Genomic DNA, 19,376 nt, shown 5'->3' with positions numbered 1-19,376 from the left:
GGGTGGATCCTCTATCCACTCTAGTAGGTGTCTCTCAGGTGCAGGATAGAAGCCTCCCTCCTACCCTTCATCTAAAACAAACAAACACACACACACACACGCACGCACGCACGCACGCACGCACGCACGCACACACACACACACACACATACACACACACACACGCCCCCCCCTTTGGATTATCCTGCAGTGATGTCCACACTCCCTCTAGTGGCCACTCTGGGAACTACATCCAAAACGGCAGGAAACTTTCCCCAAGGATGGGAGAACTAGGTCCCTTCAGAAATTTCCAACCTCAGGATGGTACATACAGTATACAGTTTCTGCTCTCAGAGAGCTCACAGTTTACATGACAATACAGAGTATGTGGGAGAACAGGGGAGGGTCCTAACTCAACTGGGCAGGGGCAAGTCTGGAAGGCTTCTCAGAGGAGGTGTTGCTTCACCAGAGACAAAAAAGAGTAAGAGTCTGCTTGGTAAAGAAGCAAGAAAAAAAGTATTACAGACTGGAAAGAATTAAGTGAGCTCAAAGGCAGGAAATGGGACGGTGCAGAAAGTTACAAGTAGGTAGGTGTCACTGGAGTGGCTAAAGAGGAAGATGGTGAGGTAGGCGTGGGTCTTGTCTGCCATGCACTCGGGCTGGCTTGGGTTCTAAGCCTTGGGCAATGGGAAGCCACTGAAGGGTTTTGAGCAGGGGAGTAACAAAGTCAGATTCACTTCTCAGAAGGGACTCTCTGGTGATCAGCGGGGAAGAAGGATGGGAGGGGAAGAGGGAGAAGAAGAAAACCTCTCTGGACACAAAGAACCACACCAGGTCACAATCACAGGACACATAGCTTTGACCAGGCCTATTACCCAGACATATCAATACCAGTGATGACATCTGCAGACATGTCAGGGGGATCCCAAGCCTGAGCACCCACAGATGAACACACAGGTACTGATACACGCTCAGACACATAAATCAGGTCCATGAGTGGAAAGTAAACTGAGGGCCCATATTTACCTCCAGACATAGGTGGACAGTGAGACCCACACACACCCTGAGGGACACAGGAATTCACACACAAGCAGTGTGGTTGTCAAGGGCCCTACTCTGCCCCCCTCTGTCTTCCCAGGTCCCTCACCACCTCTGGCAGGAACAAAGCTGACCTTTGCCCTCTGGCCTCTGGCCTCTCCTCCCACACCCCCTGCCCCAGAGGGAGGAGCTGTTTGAAGTCTGGGCTGCAGCTGGGGTTTCCTGTTGCCTGGAGGAATGTTGGGAGGACTTGCATGGGGGAGTGGAGGGGGCCAGCCCAGGAGGAGGGCTAATGGGAGCATGGAGGCCTTAGTCCTCACTGTACCACAAGGAGGGGTCTTCCTGCTTGCAAGGTTTCTTGAGCCTCAGCTCTGAGTTGTTCCCACCCAGAGAAGGGGAAAGCTGGGGCTATACTGGCTCCATTCCAATGGTCCTCTTGTTCCTAGCTCTGAAGCTCAGTGGCTTAGGACAGGCCTGCAAGCTCTCTAGGCCTCAATCTCCCCTTCCGTGGACTGGGCTGAACCATTCTCTAGCCATCCACACCTCCTGGAGACAGCCCCAAGAGTGGGGCCAGCCCCAGAACTTCCACATTCAGGAGAGCAGCCTGTCCCCTCCCAAGGCTCACTTCATTTGTGATCCCCAGGGACCTGTCAATCATTGTCATTATTATTCTTTATGACTCAATAATCCCTCACCAGGCCCCTACCGGCTTTCCCATCCATTTGCTCCGTTAAGCTTCTCAACAGCTATGCCTGTATTTTACATGCAAGGAAACTAAGGCAGGTTAAGGACACACATTAAGGAAAAGCAGTATCAGGACCTGGTCTGCCTGGTTCCTGTTCCACATGGCCTCTAACCTTTAGGCCCAACAGTGTCATCTCTAGACTATCATATTTTCCTAGAGCCTAGCTATTCCACCTTCTGCTTATACTAAAATAAAAGTGGTTGGAGTGACGCAGGCTCTTCCAGAACCTGCGTCCTCTCCCTCAAGTCTCCTTCCCCTTGGGGCTCACAGCCATCCTGCAGGCGTTTGGCTACCGAAGCAAAAGCGGAGATTAGACACTAGGTGGCAGCAGCAGCCCACAGGAAGACTTGGCTTGAGTTTGGGGAGACCCCCACTCAAAACAATTGGGAAAGATTACATGAGAAAGACCAGCCCCGAAATAACAGGGAGACTCTGCAATGCTTGGTTTCCAGAAATGGTCAACACCTTGAAGGCTAATGGCATCTGCCCTCTCGGGGAAGGGAGCCACTGGAGCAGCCCCCATGAAAGGGGCGTGCTTGGGAACCCCCCTCCTAGCTCTGTTCCCCTCCCCCTCCCTCTCCCTCGCAGAGCCTGCTACTCCTGCCCTTTGCATGTCATCACTTAACACCCCCTCCCATGCCTTTCCCAAACTCCCCTTCATCCCAGCCCACCTGGCTGTCCACCTCCAGGGAACCATCCTGTATTACCCCACACAACTCCCTCCCACAACTTGATTCAGACTGAGTGGGGTCTTCATGACCTGGGGCAGAGCCTAATGGTAAGGAGGGGTAAAAGAAGGGGGAACTTGGGCCTCTCCCACCCTCCCCAGTCCCAAAATCTGTCCAGTGGGAGGCCAGCTAGGGCAAGATGCCAAAGTCTCGTCTATTTGTGACAACTTCAGACTCAGGGTTTGAAGCTGCAAAGGGCCTCTAACAACTTTAACTACTACTTTTTATTAATATCTGACCTTATTATACTTCTCATTCAATGAATAAATCTTTGAACCCAAGGCCTATCCTGTCTGCAAGAAGCTGCTCCAAGATAAGGGCCTCTCCAGCTGGTCATGCCAGCCCCATAATGCCAAATCAATAGGTTACTGTTTAGAGCCCAAACCTCTCCTATTTCTGCTGTACCCCTTCCTCCCACCAGGGCCAGTAGAGAGTGCCCTCCCACGCCCTCCTGTCCTAGGGGAGGGCCTTGGAAGGGGTGAAGGTGTGGGGAAGATGGTGACAGGGAGCCGCAGTTGGCAAAATGTCATCACCTGCCTTTGTCACATGCTCGCCATCACCCTGCAGGGCCAAAGGAAGAGTTAGAAACAGGTGGGACAAGGACAAAGGCCCCTACTGGAGAAACTTCAGACATGGGGCAAGATGGACAAAGCCAGTAAACGTGGAGCAAAAGAATGTCAGACACGCGGATGAGGTGGGACCAAAGCAAGACAAATTAGGGCTGGTGTTGGTACACACAGAGGACAGGACAGCCACTATGTATTATTCATCTCCTGTCCCTTGCAAGCCTCGCATACCTCGGTTAACATTTGTTGAACTGAAGTGCCAAGAGAGGACACACAGAGACAGGAAGAGAAGGTCAGTCACAGATGGGGGTGTGTGTGTCATAACTCCCTGCCATAGCCCAGAGGTTAAGCAAGTGGGCTTTGACCCTGGTTCAACTCCAGCTGGGCTCAGCCACTTGCTAATTGGGGAAGGTGAGCCTCCATGCCCACATCTCTAAAATGGAAATAATAACAGTGCCGTTTCGCCGGGTTCTTACAGGACTCATGGGCCCTACAATGCTCAGTAAATGGCAGCCGCAGCAGTTCTTCCAGGGCTGTCGGGCCACCTTCCTGCGGCAGGGGCCCTCTGCAGCAGCGGCGCACATTCCCATCTGTGGGAGCGGTCGGGCAGGGGGCCCGGAGCCAGGGGCTGGAGAACAGATGTGACCTGAAGAGGAGGTAGGTGAAAGTGCTGAGCCCAGCCCGGCCGCGGCAGGAGCTCAGAGCTGTTGAATCTGAATCCCGCTTCCCGACACAGCGCAAATGCTCAGCAGACTCCGAGAACCGGGGCGTGCGTTCTATCTGTGGATTAATCCGGACTTTCGAGCCCTTGTTGCCCTTGGACATGTAGGAAAACCAGAAGTTGGAGGGGCTAAACCCAGAGCTCAGAGTTTGAGAGGACGGATCTCTCAGTGAGAAGGAACTGGCTGGGGCTTTGCGGTTTCCCGGAGCACCCCTCCTGCCATAAATTCTTGCGCTTTACAGAATAGGAAACCTTTTCAGAAAGGGAGAACGCCCTCAGATTGAGAGAGCCGGTCCTCTCCTCTTTCTCCTTCCCCTCGCGTTCAGTTGGGACGCCCCAGAAAGTCGCAGCCGCTCGGGCTAATCCCCTGATTCCTTATTCCACTCCCATTCCATTCTCAGACCCCGCCCCTTCGCGCCCACCCGCAAGCTCCGCTCGCTCGAGAGCCCCCGCTGGGGACACGGAACCAGGGGAACACTCCCACTCCTTGGGGAGGACCGGCGCCCCTTGGTGGGTGAGGGCGCGCCCGCCAGAGGGGCCCCGGGCCCAGGGTCCCCGCGGGCTCCGGGCCGCGCCGTCGGAACAGCCGGCGCCGCCCCGCCCGCCCCGCGCGCGGAGTGGCCGGGGCGGGGACTACAAGTCCCGGCGTGCCGCGCGCGCGCTCCCCCCTGGGGTTCCGGATGGTGAGCGGCGAAGGTAAGGCGAGCTCGCAGAGGCAGCGGCGGCGGCGGCGGAGACGGAGAGAGGCAGGCAGGCAGGGCGAGGGCGAGAGACGGAGGGAGGGAGCGAGCGAGGCAGACCAGACAGACAGACAGGCAGGCGGGCGGGCAGGCAGAGCGAGCCACCCGCCAGGCTGCGCTCAGCCCCGCTCGCAGCGGAGAGAGCAGAAGGCAGGAGGAGGGAGGGGAGGAGGGGAGGGAGGGAGAGAGGGAATCCAGCTACCACCACCCAAAGCCAGCGTCTGCTTTCTGTCCTCATTTCCTTTTCCCACCCAGCTTGGAGAGCAGAGAAAGGCAGAGAGAGCGAGAAATAGAGACAGTCTGAGAGACAGACAGACAGCCAGAGAGAGCGGGAGGGAGGAGGGCGGAGGAGGAGGAGCAGGAGGACTACGCGGGGCGCGTTCCCTCCCAGGTTTGCAATTGGGGGGGTGGGGGCGGGGGTGCCCAGCGCTGTGAGAGTGTGTGCGCGGCGGGGGGAGCGAGGGGGGCGCAGAAGGAGCGAAGGAGTGATCGAGGTGGGGGCGCCGCGGGAGCCGGGGGCCGTGTCCAGCGGAGTTAGCGGCGGAGAATGTGAGCCGAGGCGCGAGCCATGCTGTCAGCGACGGCGGGCGGCTCAGGGCTCCTCCACGACTCCTCTCCCCAGCAGCCGGGCGCCCGCGTCGCTGCTGCCGCCGCCGGAAGACAGACGCCCCCCAAAGCCCCTCGCCTGGCTCGGACCCACGGAGCCGGCAGCCCAGCACTCCGGTGAGTGGCGCCGCCTTCCTAAGCCCTAGACCCCCGCTGGGGACCGGCCGGTCGGGCTCTTTTGTGCAGCGCACCACGGGGGGGCCCCGCGTCCCCCGGTCCGGTCCGCTGGACCCTGTGGCTGCGGTGCCCGCGGTGCGATCGGTCTTTGTTTCCACCGGGGCCCGCGGCTCGGCTGGGCTCGGCTCGAAGCCTGGCAGGCAGCGCCGGGAAGGGGGAGGGGGAGGTGGACTGGGAGGGGGGGCGGGGAGGGGGGGTTCTCGGGTTTCCTGGCCGCCCCGCGGCTCCCCCGGCTCGGGGGCGAGGTGCGCGCCCAGCGCTGCCGCGCGCCCCCTCCTCCTTCCCCCTCCCTCCGTCTTTGGATTTAAAACTGCAATTTGCTCTCCAGCTTGCTGAGAATGTGTGTGGGGGGGTGAAGGGGGGGACCGTGGGAGCGGAGAACAAGGCTGGATTTTAGGATCGGCACTGGGAAAAGGGGAGACTGCGGAGGGAGGAGCCCCTCCTCTCCAACCCCCAAATCCCAAGGTTCCGCTGGCTCTCTGGGAGTTGAGGGGCGGGGACCTAATGACCTGGAGGGGGTGTGGGGCGGAGGAGGGATTTGGGGGCGGCCAGGACCGGAGGGGTTGGGCCGCGTGCCCGGTTACCTGGCGAACAAAGTCGGCTCACTTTTGCATAAATAAATAAATAATCTCCTATCAATGCGTTTCCTCTGGGGCTCTGATTGAATCGGCCCCCTCTTCCCCAGGGGGTGGGGTGCTGAGTGACAGCTGTCAGCCCCCTAGGCAGGGAGCTGGGGGTGAATTGCTGAATCTCTGCTTGCTGGCTGAGGGCGCCTTCCCCTGCTGGGTCCGGGTCCCCGGGCAGAGCCAGAGGGGCAGGGGGCTGGCTCTGAGTCTAGGAAATAACCTTGTTTCCTGTTCTACAGGAAAAGAGACAGCAACCTAGAGTTTGGGGGCTGGGGATGAGGACTGATGGGAGCTGGGGGGGTTCCCCAGCAGTCTGACCCCCCCAGCCTCCTGCCATGCGAAGGGGCCAGCTGGGGGAGGAAGGATGTGGGCCTTGCTGGCCGGAGGCGGGAGCTGGGGCTGTCCCTGAGGCGGGCAGCGGGCACAGAGCAGGAGGAGGGAGAGAGAGAAGCGGGGGCGGGAATTCTCTACCGCAGACCCTGGGGGCCAGGGCCAGATGTGGAGGGGTGGGGAGTCTCCCCTCCCTTCCAGCTTGGGGGCCCTGAGGCTGGGCTGGGAGGGGCTGAGCCTGGTGCCCTCGGTTCTGCACCAGTGCCTGACTGGCAGGGCCAGCTGAATTTGGGTCCAGGCGTCACCCTGGGAGGCAGGGCTGGGCTGTACCAGCCTGGTCCCTGAGCACAAGGAGGGACCCTTGGGGGGCCTGTGCCTGTCTGGCTGGGCAGGCGTTTCCCGCCGGACCAGTTGGTGTCAGGTGGGACTTGGCCCCAGCTCCCTGGGCAGAGCTCAGGGTGTGAGGACAAGCTTTGCCTCCGGGTCAGGGTGGCCACATTTTGTCCGCTGCTGCTGTCGTCGCCGCCGGCAGGGCGGGGGCATGTGCCCAGGCCTGGGCAGAGTCCTGCCAAGGGGCATTTGGGGTGTTTCTATTGTTGGCTTGTTCCTTTTCCGTGTGGCCCAGTGTGTGTGGCTGTGTGAGCTGGGGCTGTAAGTGAAAGATTACCAGTCTGTCCATCCCTCCCCCTCCAGCTTGGGGAGGCAGGCTGGGTTGTGGTGATGAGCTGTGGGGGGACCCCCCAGGTGGCATGTGCATGCTGCTTGCCATCTCCCTCCTTTGAGCAGATGTATATTTATTTTTATAGTAATGGAAAATCAAACTGGATAGTAAGTTGAATTCATTTTTTCTCCTGCTGTGTCAATAGTTGGAATAATCCCCAGAGACTGGTGAACTTCTGGCCCCAGAGCTCCCACTCTTTGGAGATTGCAAAGACCGATGAGGGCATGAGCTTTGGGGAGCCAGTGGGCACCAGTCCAAACCAGTGTCTTATCCCTCTTTGTCTGGCATGAGGGCAGGTGTCCAGGTGGGCAGACATTGCCCCCTCCCCAGGGAGCCCCCACCTCAGGGTGCAGTCCGCCCTGTCTAGTCTGGTCCGTGCCTAAACTGTGCCTGCCCAGGCCTTCAGGGACATTCCCCTGGTGGGCTCTCTTCCCCGCCTGGGCTCCCGGCCCACGTGCCGATATTTATTTTCTGTAGTAAAATCCATTTTTAATGCCGTTACTTTTGAAATAATATAGAGAGAAACAAATGTGATGTGTTTAAGTTGCCCTCTGTGAGTTTTTAATGTGATCTATGGCTGAGGTAGTGATGGAAGGAGCTGTTGGGCTTGGAGAAATTTGGTGTCATAAAGAAAAAGAGCTTGCTGTTTATTATGGTTGTTGGGCTGGGGGGTCTGGAGCAGGGTCATGGGGCTGGGAGCCCCAAACACCCCCAGGTGCTGTGCGTAGACAGCAGAGCTTCTCAGTTTTAGTGTCTGAGGGTTCTAGCATTATTTTGCATTGCTCCCCAGCCCTTGATGAGGCCTTTGGGGAGGGGGCTTGGGAGCTGGGGGGCTTTGTCCCCCCCCCATGTGCTTAGATCTTGGCAGAGAGGCTTCTGGAACCCCCTGCTGAGCTAAGTGGAGGTGTACTGTGGGGAGGTTGGACTTGGATTCTGAAGGAGATTAAGGGATGGGGTCTCAATTTACCTGATTGTTGTGGCTGTGCTGGCTGGTGGCTTGAGGGGCAGACTGTCCCTGGCAGGAGACGTTTGGGTGGGGGGAACTGTTCTGGACTGGCAGAGCCCCAGAGGGACATTGCTTGTTCTCGAATCAGCCTGGAGCGCTGACTTTGAACCACTCTCTCCTCTATGCCTCTTGTTCCCCATTGGATAGTGATTTCCTCTGGCAAACCTGACCTCCCTCGCTTCCCCCTTCCCCCCTCTGTCCCCACCTCCAGGTCAGCTTCATCTTTTTCGTTTTTTGTTTTGTTTTGTTTTTTATTTTTTGGGGGGGGGCGTAGAATACAGAACTCTGTGTCTTGTGCCAGCCACCCAGGGGGCTGGGGGTGCCATGCCTGCATACCAGACACCCAGGCCCTTCGGGTCTGGCTGGGTGAGGTCAAGCAGACTCGCTATTATGGGCTGCAGCCCAGCTCTGTCTCTGGGTCCCCTGGGTCTCCTGGGACAGAGCAGGGAGGAGGAAGCCAGAATGGGGTGGAGCTGGGGACTACCCGGATGGAGTAAGGGTAAAATTGTTGCTAATGCTAGCAGATGGGCCCCCCAAGGAGGTGGGGGACAGGGGGGGCATGGGGAGGAGAGAGACCCAGACAGCCACATGCAGGCGAAGAGAGGGAAAGATGGAGACTGAAACAAGTCACAGAGAATGAGAACAGGCAAGAGGAGCCAGGATTGCAGCCCCTGGAGGTGCAGGCCTGGGGACAGAGAAGGCCTGGGAATATACCACTCCCCAGCCTGTGGCCAGAAGGGAGGCAGCACTGAGGGCCTCTCACCCAAGATCAAATGCTGGGGTTGTTTTTGAAGGAGAGACAAGCAGATGTCTGGGAAAAGGCAGACAGGTGAAGGAGAGAAAGGGAGAGGGAGAATCCCACAAGAGGAGGGAGAATGGGGGGCCTAGGATTCCAGAGGTCTTGACTAATGGTCCTGGCCCTAAGGCAGCATCTCCCCTCTGCCTTCCCCAGATGTCTGGGAACAGAGCTGAGCTCTTCTTGGGACCTAGGGGCGGGGCCTGTGGCAGGTACAGCACCCCACAGGTTGTTGGGTGCTCTGTGCCAAGTGGCACTGAGGTTATAAAAGCAGGGAACACTAGGGTCCTAGAGACACCAGGGACATCATCCAGTTGGATTCCTCCCCCTGCCTTGTTTGAGAGGCAGAAACCAAGTCCAGAGAGGGGACCCACTTGCCCAGGGTCACGGCTACCCTTGGCAAGGCCAGGCTGGGACCTAGGCTCTTTGCAATCCACTGTAGTTAGAGAATTAGAACAGCTGTAGGGGGCCTCCTGGGTGCGAAGGGGGGCTGGAGCCCAGGGAGAGGAGCAGGCGGGCACCCATGTGGCCAGAGTCCCCCCAGGGGAGGGGGAGGCGCCGCTGCTGGGAGAGAGTGAGGGAGGAGAGAGAGGAGGGGAAACAGTGAGTCAGGCTTCCAAGAGCTGAGGATGAGAGAGCCAGAGCTGGGAGGGAGAGGGCAGGGAGGGCTGCTCAGAAGGGGGGAGCGGGAGGGGGCCCAGCCAAGGGCTAGGAGAGCTGAGAAGGAGGGAGCCAGCCCCTGGCCCTGACCCAGCCACAGGGCTGTGCAGAGGGTGCAGCCCATATGGACTTTGCCAGTGGCAGGTCAGGAAGGAACCAGATTCTGCCCTTGCAGCCTCCCTTTCTTTCCTCATTCTTCATTTGTGACCCCACCCCAGCTTCTCAGGAGGGATGACCATGTCCTCCCATCCTCTCCTCTTGTGCCTCAATTTCCCCATCCACTGCAGGATTTGGACTGTGAGCCATTGGGGAGGGAGTTGGGGGTTGGGATAGTGTTGAAGGATGCGGTCCCCAGCTGCTGGCTTTGTGCTGGGGGCACGGTTGGAGCCACCAGTGCAAAGTAGGGTACAGGTCTCTGGGGTAGGGCTCCCTGTTGAACTCTCAGAGTTCATGTCCCAACAGTGGCTACTGGCGTGGGGGGCGGTGGGCTGGGTAGGCAATGAGCGCTGGGATGCCCTGTGTGCATGGGAGGCGTGGCCTGGCAGTGGTAGGTGTGCTCCCTGGGGCTTCTCAGGATGGGCAGTACCTAGACAGGGCCACGGTCCCCATGTGCCCAGAACCACCTTCCGCTGTTGTGGGGGAGACACTGGTGTGATCCCCTATGTCCCTGTGGCTGGGAGGTGGGAATGGCCCTGGTGGAGCTAGTGAGAACTGCCTCTACAGCTCCTCATGCCTGGAGCTGGGACCCGAGCAGGAGGGATCCCCAGGGACTGCTTGGAAAAGAGGAGGGAAGGAGCCCCCTTCCAGCCCAGCTGACAGGAAGCCCAGGCTCCCAGCCCCTCCTTCCCTCAAGGCCTTGCCTCCCCCCGCCCTCCCTCCTGGATCCTGCATCTCTTCCATTGGCTCAGGATGGAAGGTGGGCACTAAGAATCCCTCTCCTGCAGGGCCTGGCTCTGGGGAAAATAGCGAAGTGAGGTCCCTGCCCCCTGCCCCCCATGCACAAACTCAGCTGCAGTGAGGCCGTTTTCTCTCTTCTTTCTGCTTTGGGGTCCTTGGCCTAGGAGCCCAGGGGAGGGGCTGCTTCTGCAGCTGGCTGGCCCCGAACTCCCAGTTCAGCCCAGCTGCTACTGAAGTTTCCAGAAGCTGCAGTTCTGCATCCCCTCCCCACCCTCTGAGCCAGGAGAGGCCTTGCTGACCTGGGGGAGGCCGCCTTGGGGAACGAGTGGGCACCGTTGGAAGGACTAACACAGACAGCCAGACAGATGGGTGGTGGAACAGATGGACAGAGACACCCACACACAGACAGACGGAGAGAGACGGACAGATGGACCAGGACAGGGAGAGACGGACAGACAGAGGTGCTGGCAAAGAGAGGAGGAGTCAAAAATGGAAGGGCTGGGGAGAGAGAGAGAGACTTAGAGACAAGAAGGGAGACTGAGATAGGAGAAGGAGAGAGATGGGGAGAGACTGAGACACAGGAAGAGATAAAGAAGGGGGAAGCCCAGACAGAAGGAGAGAGAGGGAGGAGAGAGGAGAGACTGTAGGCTACAAACCACAAACAGGGATTTGATGAGAATCTGGAAGGTGTTTTCTCCCTCTTCCCTCCCCAAACCCCCAGGCCAGCCAAGTCTCCATTCCTTCCACCCCCAGCTCAGTTTCCAGCTGCTAAAGAGGTCAGGGGGAGAGAGAGAAAGAGAAAGAGAAGCCTCCCAGAGCCCCTTGCTCCCTGCAGTTCTTTTTGTGGGGGGAAGGGTTTGCTGACCCCTGGCACAGGTCTCTCTTGTCTCTCAGAAAATATCCCCTGACGCTCCCCACCCACCAGGGGACGTCTCCTTGTATGAACGCATCCTCCACACTCACACCTGTCTACACAGGCCCTCTCTCTCTCTTACACACCCACACACACACACACACACACACACAATGTTTTTTGTGATGTGTGAATCCCCACCCTCACTCTCATTCTGTATCTCAAAAGCATAACTGCTGAACACACACCTGTGCTTCCTTACCCATACACACAGTGACTCACAGGCCCTCTCAGGGGTCTCAGGACATGTCACACACACACACACATACACACACACGTTACATCCTCACACATACAGTGGCAGGTACACCAGAGCGGAGAGAGGGCTTCTTCCCTCCACCCCAGCTGGCAGGATGGGTAGGCAGGGACCCTCTCAGTCGGCAGGAGCCCTTCTGGGAAGGGGCAGGGCCTGGCCTGGACACAGAAATGGCCTGGTGGGTTGGGTGGTGGGAAGGGTGCAAGGTGGTGAGGGTGTATGTGTGTGCATGTGTATATAAACATGTGCTCACACGTATGGGTTTAAGGGATGGCTAGTGTCTCATGGGGTGTGAGAGAGACTGAGCGCACGTGAGATGGGGTATGGGTGTGACGGGGAGCTCCAAGGTATGGAGTGTGTGGGGGTGTGTGTGAGAGCTGCTTGTCAGGTATGTGTGTGTGGATGCATGTTTATGTGATGGGTGTGTATGTGACATGGGTGTGTGACTGCACAGGGTTTTGCAGAGTGGAGGGCATGATGGGGCGTACATGGATGAAGGTCTGGGGGCATGGGGTGAACTGCGTGCGGGAGGGTGCATGGCATGCATGCTCGTGGGAAGGTGAGTGGGTGTTTGTGCATGAATGTGGGGAGTGTGCAGATATGAGGCTGTAGCTGCAGGTGTGAGGCTGTAAGCCTGTTGTGAGCAGTGTTTTCCCAGGCCTGGGTGCTACCTGAACAGGGATCATCCAGCACAAACACATGGAACAGGCCTCAGGGCTCACAGCGGGGCACTGACCCACACAGATGCACAAGGACAGACATACCCACCCTGTCCTCCCTCTACCTCTCTCCCGGCATCAGTGGTTTTCAGAGGAGCCTCTGTGAAGACTGTTTGCTGTGCCTTTCCCCCAGCCCCAGCCTGGGCCTCTTCAAACACAGCCATGCCCTCCAGGCAGCTTTGTGGAGGCTCCTGCCTCGACCATCTGAAGGCAGATGGGTGGGCTGGGAGCCACGCTGCCCCCCAGGGAGCGAGGAGGCGGCTCTGCTCCTTGGGCTTGGGCACAGGCTGAGACAGATGGACTGCCTGTCTTGACACCCCTGTACAGGCACCCCCTATAGCACACGGAGTCTAGTGGGTAGCCCCCATTGGGGCCCCAGAGCAAAGGCTAGGACTCTACCGTCATCTCCCCAGAGGGGCACCCACCTTCACCCTGTAGTCCCATCACCTCTCTGAGCATAGGGACCAACTACAGCTTCCAACACCTCCTAAATATACAACTTCCCCATATACCCACTCACAGCTCCAGCACCTCTAAACACAACTGCTCCACCTACAAACACCCAGCCCACACACTTCCACAAACACACAACCACTCTACATACAAACACCTCCCTGACGTCCAACTGCCTCACATACACACACAGCCCCAACACACCCCCAGACACACAACCACCACATGCCTACCCACGTAGCTGCAACACCTCCCCAAACAGCCAGATCCCAGTTACAGCCCTGGTACCTTCCCACACACAGCCTATAGCCCCCAGCATAGCTGACATCAGGGACCCATTCTCCCTTCCCATATGCAGAGGAACTGCAAGCCCCTGACGCCTCTCCAGACCCAGTTAAAGTCCTAGTAACCTTTCCAGACACACTGTCCAACTCCGCCCCCAAACTGCAGTGCATCCCCCAACAGTCTCAGCCCCTTTCCAAACACATGTTCACAACCCTAGTATGTAGCCGAAACCCAGATTTTTTTTTTTTTTTTTTTTACTCAGCATCACAGGGAAGAGCGAAACCCAGATTTTTATGACCCCCATACACTCCTCAACACACACACACACAGCTTCTACCGTACCCTCAACATATCAACTCCTTCTCCAACCCCAACACCCCACCAGATACACCCAGGACCCAACTACAGCCTAATCCCTTCCCATAGACGACGCTCTGGGCCCTGACATCTCCCCAGACACACGCAAACTCTACCCACACCGCGACATTTCTCAGCTACAGCCCAGGACCTCCCCAAACACACCAGTACCCCCTACACCCTTCCAAACACACAGCCTCCCCCAACAACACACATACACTCACTGCTTCAACACCCACTCAAACAGGAACACCCACTGTAGCCACAACATTTGCCGCAGACACACAGACTTAGCTTCAGTTCTAGTATATCTCTGAACAGATCTCAGCCCCTTAGCTCCTTCCTAATACCTCCTGAAGCTTGCGTGTGCACGCACACACAGTCCCCCCTAGATCCCAACACCTCAACAGGCAAACCCCAGTATAACATCCCAACAACTCCCCAGCAGAGCCTGGGCTCCACTGTTTCCCTCGGCCAAGGGCCAGGGGATGCCCCTACACCTCTCCAAACACCAACAGCCTCAGCTTGGTCACAACCCTGCACCCATTCACCCCTTAGAGCTCTTCTCTGCTCTGCCTGCACCCCAGGGCACCCTGTCGCGTACCCCGCCTCAATTCCTCAGCAGCCCTCACTCCCACCATTCACACATTCCAGCACACCCTCCCCCACCCCACCTTGTTTCCCCCAGACAGTCTCAGCCTTTCACACACATTGCTCGCTCTTGCATGCGTGCGTGCATGCGTGTGCGTGCTCTCCCTCTCTGCTGCCCAGACCTCCCCCGCTTCCCAGAGCCTCCTCTGCCTGGGGAGGCATCTCCACCCCCTCGCTGCCCCAGGCCTTTCATTCCTGGACAGTGAGGCTGGCCATCTGGTTCAAAGCTACCACACCCAAGACCCTGTGCTCTGGGCACCCTGGCCTGGGCTTGGGGGTTTGGGTCCCTTTTGGCGGTGGGGCAGAGCCCCTTGGCACCTGGTCACCCTGGTTTCTCAGCCAGGAACTCTGAGTACCCAGCCCTGCCCTGGCTCTGGCACCTATGTTGGGGGGGGGGCAGGGGGAGCTGCCCCTAGCCTGTACTTTCTCAAGTGCTTACCACGTCACTCCCCTGCACCTTGGCTCACCTGAGAGGACATGGGGGCTGGGGCTTCAGGGAAAGGGATAGGGAAGGTGCTGGCTTGACACATTCCCCCCCCCAATCCAGGCTGCAGGCTTGGTCTCCCTGGGAGTCAGTTCCGACAGTGAAGGTTACTTTACTAGATGCATGATTTTAAACGGAATCTCCACCATCTGTTCCACCCCCTAATTACAGATGCACAGAATCCGCCTCAGAGGGCAGCATGAGGGGAGTGATTTAGAGCTGAGCTGCTTCTGCCTGCATTAGGGCTGGGAAGATGGGGGGGCTCTGGGTAATGCTCACAGCCCCCCAATCCCATCTCTTTCCTAGGGGTCCATTGTGCCTCTTCTCTTGCTAGGGGAAGGCTCATAGAAGGGTTCCCCTGACCCCCAAGACCTGAAAGAGGAAACAACTGCAGCACTGTGGGGAGGGTCCCCAAGACACTGCCTGTGTCCCAGTCCAGCAAGTCCTGGGATGCAGGCTCCATTAGGGCCTTAAAAAATTCAGTGGATCGATCTCCTGCCTGCCTCTTGTGCCCTGGGGAGCCACAGGCACTGGCTTGGCCCAGCTGTCTGCCCACCCTGGGGGTAGCAGGGATTGGTGAGCTAGGGAAGGGGTCAGAGTAGAGGTGGGGCAGCCAGGTTCTGGCAGCAGAGGACATGGGCAGGTGTGCCAAGACCCACCAGGGGTGTTTGCACATATGTGCCCATCCACCTTGGTGCAGCTGGCCTGCCTGCCCCCAGCTGGAGTCCTGGTCTGTGGGACTGGGTCAACACCAATGCCCAGAGAGCACAGGCCAGGGCCTGGACCTCAGAGGGTTCTGAGGAACACAGGGCAACACACCGAGGATTGAGTCCATCTTTGCCCACGGGCACCAGGGACCTGTGCCCCAGCCTGCTTGGTAGTAGCGGAGGTGGCAGCGGGCACACTGTGGTAGACTCTGGAGCATTCGCTTTGGGGAGAAAGGGAGAGAGGGCTGAAGGAATTTTAAAGATTGCTGCAGGCAGGAGGGTCTCTGGAACCCTGTGGAGCGGGCAGTCATGCAGAAGTAATCCTATCGCTGCCTGCCTGGGGGAGGGGGAAGGGAAGGACAGAGCTGCTGCCCCTTTCCCACCTCAGCCCCTGCCCCAGCCAGCCCTGGAGGGAGTCAGGGACCCCAGGGGCCTTCCCTGAGGAGGCACCTTGTCTTCTCTTCCACCGTGGCATGTGCCCCCTGGAGGGGCAGCGCCACAGCTGTTGCTCAGCTCCGAGCTCAGGGTTTTATAAATAATGCAGCTCGGAGGTCGAGCCAACTCTGCCCCCGGTCACCTTGGGTCACCCAGTGTGGCGCCTCCAGCTGGCTGTCCTTTGGCAGAGCCCCTCTCCCTTCCAGCCTGCTCTTCCTCTTCTGCTGTGTGAGCTTGGGCCAGAGGCCCAGCTTCTCTGGGCTGGACATGGGGGCAAAGGAATGTGGAAGAACCCAGGAACCCCTGTCCTTTTGTCCCACCCCCTGAGCCCTCACAGGCAGCTGGCTCAGCCAATCCAGGCTGGAGAGGGATGACCTGTCCCATTCCGGCCCCTCCATTTTGCAGATGGAGTAACCGAGTCCAGAGTGCGGAAGGATGGCCAAGGCCAGCCAGCTGAGGAGCCCCCTCCTTCCTGCCCCATTCTGCTGTCACTCAGGCTCTTCTCAGCCTCAGCTCAGCTAAGAGCAGGGCCTGGGGGGGGAGGGCGGGGGATGTTTGGGAAAGTGGTTGCGGCTGAGAGGTTGCCATGGCGATGCTGCAGGATGCCGAGCTGAAGTGGGGGTCCCACAGGGTCTCTGGGGCCCCCAGCTCCACACCCCTGTGGTCTTCTCCTCCCTATCTCCTGTCCCCCACCCAGATGCCTGTCAGGCGGCTCCGGTGACAGGCTGGGTGGGTGACAGGTGGTGCAGGTGATGGGCTGGGTGGGTGACGAGCTGGGTGGGTGACAGGTGGTGCGGGTGCGAGGCGGGCAGGTGACAAGCTGGGTGGTGACGGGCTCTGGGGATGACAGGCAGGGGGTGTGGTTGGCGAGGATGCCGTCTCCTGGCTGGTGGCCTGTTGCAGCCCTTACCTCACGCGTGTGCACACACATAGACTCTGGGCTCAGAGCTTGGGGCTAGGATACTAATGAGGCTTATTAGGCGTGGAGGGGCAGGTGCCCAGGCACACTAATGAGAGGCCTTTATCAAGTAGGGGAGACAGCTGGGGGGCTTCGAGGAATTTGCCCAGCCCTCCTGGGCTGAGACCCTGGGGGTCCTGACCCGACTCAAGGAGGAAGCTGGCCTCATCCTCCAGCCACATTGGGGACCCTCCTCCCCTCCCCCCCACCACTGGATTTATGTTAATACTAACCACAATTATGATAGCTACTATTGTTCAAGCGCTTATTATGTGTCAGGCGCTGTGCCAAGCCCTTTGCATGCATTTTCTCATCTCAGCTCAACAGTCCTGGGAGGGAGGCACTATCACCCCATTTCACAGATGAGGAATCTGAGCCTGAGCAAAGGCACGGGAGGGACCATCACATAACAAGTTACTGGTGTGGCTAGGATTTTAATCCAGGTCTTTCTGTCCCCAGAGCTTGTGCTCTTAACCACCCCACCAGTAAAACTCAGGTCTTGGTGCAGACCCAGACCCTCTCTCAAGGCCTCAGTTTCACTCTTCTGGAAGTTGGGTGTGTGGTGGAGGAATAAGGCTCTTCAGCCCTGATTTGGGTGGCTTCAGGAACTCCTCCAGGTAGCTGCTGTGACCTCACCCCAGCTGGCCCAGATTCTGGGTGGCACCCTTGCACTGGAGAGCGAGCAAGGTTTAATGCTGAGGGGGCTGAGCTGAAGGGGGGACACCTGGGATATCTGAGCCACTTCCTGCATTGTGTGGTGGAGAGGCTGAGGCCTGAGGAGGTGCAGCAACCGCCCAAGGTCACACACCCTGTGTGTGCAGGGCCCCATGGGATCCCAGGTCTCCTGGCCTGTTGGAAGGGTGGGGCTGGGTGTGGTGCCAGGGCTGGGAGGCCACCTCCTCCTGGGCCCCACCCACCAGCCTAGTTTCTTCCCTGGTGGTTGTAAGCCCCCAGCTCCTGGGAGGCTGCAGGGGTCTCTGGTCTGACTCCTTGGGGCCATGCCCCCTCCCCTATCAATCTGGGCCCCCATTGTCAGTTGATCCCCTCCCTTTGGAACCTGCTGGGGTGGAAACTCCCTGGCAACGGCTGATAGATGGGTTAGGGCCTTGACATTGGCCTGGGGCCACAGCATGGCCCTGGAACCAGGCTGGGACTGGGGGGGCTTGGAGGGGAATTTAAGGGAGAAGAATTAGGCTCATAAATCTTAGAGCAGTTCTCCTCACCCTTAATCTCTTAGCAAACCTGCTCTCTAACTGCTCATCCAAGGTGCTGGGGCTTGAGGGAGCCCCTGCCCATTCCCCACACCCTCCAGCCGATGCCCACCCGATCCTGAAATTGCACCATCGCATGGGAAAAAGAGAGTTGCAGCCACTGTTGTTGGGCAGGATTAGGACAGTATTCCAGATTTGCCTCTTGATTCATTGTGGTAGGCAGGGCAGAGGGCTTCACTGCCTCAGTTTCCCCAACTTTGGGTTTGAAATCCTCTCCTGGTGTCTCTCGGCTCAGGAAGGAAAGCTGAGACTAAGGGATTTAGCAGATGCAGGACACATAGCCTTGTCTTCAGAACCCCCCAGTCTGAGAGGAGAAGCCCAGTCCTGACCTTGTAAGCCCTCAGACCCAGAGGTGAGGTCTGGAACCCAGGCTGGGTGTGTACTGAGGTTCAGGCAGGGTGGTGCTGGGTGGCTGGCCTGGAAAGGCTTTCTCAAGCAAAGGTTGAGGCCTAGGGGAGGCCAGAGGAAGGGTAGTGGTTTACCTGGGGGGCCAGGGAGCCATGTTGAGTTAGGAGGCAGGAACCTGGAAGGGTCTAGGCCTGGAAGGGTCTGGCTTTCCCACAGGCCCAGGCCACAGTAAGCCAGAGTTCTGGGGCCCTCCAGTCTCCCCAGGGAACCCGTTGCTGCCTGGCTCCAGGGACCCAGGCGTCCTGGTGGGTGAGGGCGGGTCTCCAGCAGGCGCCCTGCCAAACCCCACAGCCTGCTCACCAGGAATCTTGTTGCTGAGAGATGGAAAATCCCGACCGGGCCTGCAGCTCATCCCTCCCCTCCGGGAGGAGGAGGGGCCCAAAGAGTCCTTCCTGCTCCCCCCCTCATCTGGGGCAGGGCCCTCCTCAGCAGTGGGTGGGGCTGGGGGGCCCAGGACAGGCCTCTAAGGCCCGGTCACATGTCCTGGAGCCCTGCCCAGCCTGTAGTGGGCACCAGGGCACTCTGGAGGCCGAATGAGCCTGGTGCAGCAGAGGAGGGATGGGGGTAGGGTGCTGAGGCCAGAAGGGGGCCTGGGTGGGGGCCAGTGCCTGGCCCTGGCCCCACTGGCTCCCCCAGGGCGGAGGGTGAAGAGTTGGTTCTCTCCTTGGACAGGAAGACGAATGATCCCATTATGGGAGCGTGATTTTATTCCACGTGTCACAGAGTCTGAGATTAACTTGCTCACCAGTCTGTGACAAACCCCTCACACCCAACACACACACACAGGCACAGAGACACACACATATCCTTGGTCTCACAAACACACATCACACAGACACAGATAAGTATTTCCATACAACAACATGTGGCACAGTCCCGCACTCAGAGACCCAGGCACACACTCCCACTTGGATATACTGAGGTCTAGACCCACAGCCTCCAAAGCACAATGTGCCCTCACACTGAGGCCACACAGACTCACAGACGTAGACAAGCATTCAGGGGATGCATGCACCCTCTGCTTAGACCTGCACAGAGTCAGGAACACACAGTGCCCTATAAGTAACACTTTGACACTCACAAAACCAGGCACAATCCTGCAAACAGGCATAGATCAAGAGCCACATACACTGAGACAAAGGC

At 58.4% G+C, this 19,376-nt stretch overlaps 1 protein-coding gene across 7 annotated transcripts in view; it reads left to right on the top strand.

Annotated features, from left to right (window-relative positions):
* The first annotated feature begins 4,694 nt into the window (after positions 1-4,694).
* The window catches only part of AHDC1 (AT-hook DNA binding motif containing 1), a 64,813-nt gene continuing 50,131 nt past the window's right edge, over positions 4,695-19,376 (top strand). For 4 of the 7 annotated variants that reach the window (XM_020280605.2, XM_075995582.1, XM_012750726.3 and 1 more), the window contains exon 1: positions 5,001-5,240. The gene's annotated coding sequence lies outside the window, so the exon portion shown is untranslated. Of the gene's footprint in view, positions 4,909-5,000; positions 5,241-19,376 lie in introns of those variants that run through there. The other 3 variants (XM_012750720.3, XM_075995570.1, XM_075995565.1) reach the window with 2 other exon arrangements.

The sequence above is a fragment of the Microcebus murinus genome, chromosome 2 (genome assembly GCF_040939455.1).
Source record: "Microcebus murinus isolate Inina chromosome 2, M.murinus_Inina_mat1.0, whole genome shotgun sequence".
Lineage (NCBI taxonomy): Eukaryota > Metazoa > Chordata > Mammalia > Primates > Cheirogaleidae > Microcebus > Microcebus murinus.
This window is presented reverse-complemented; position numbering and strand designations above follow the sequence as displayed.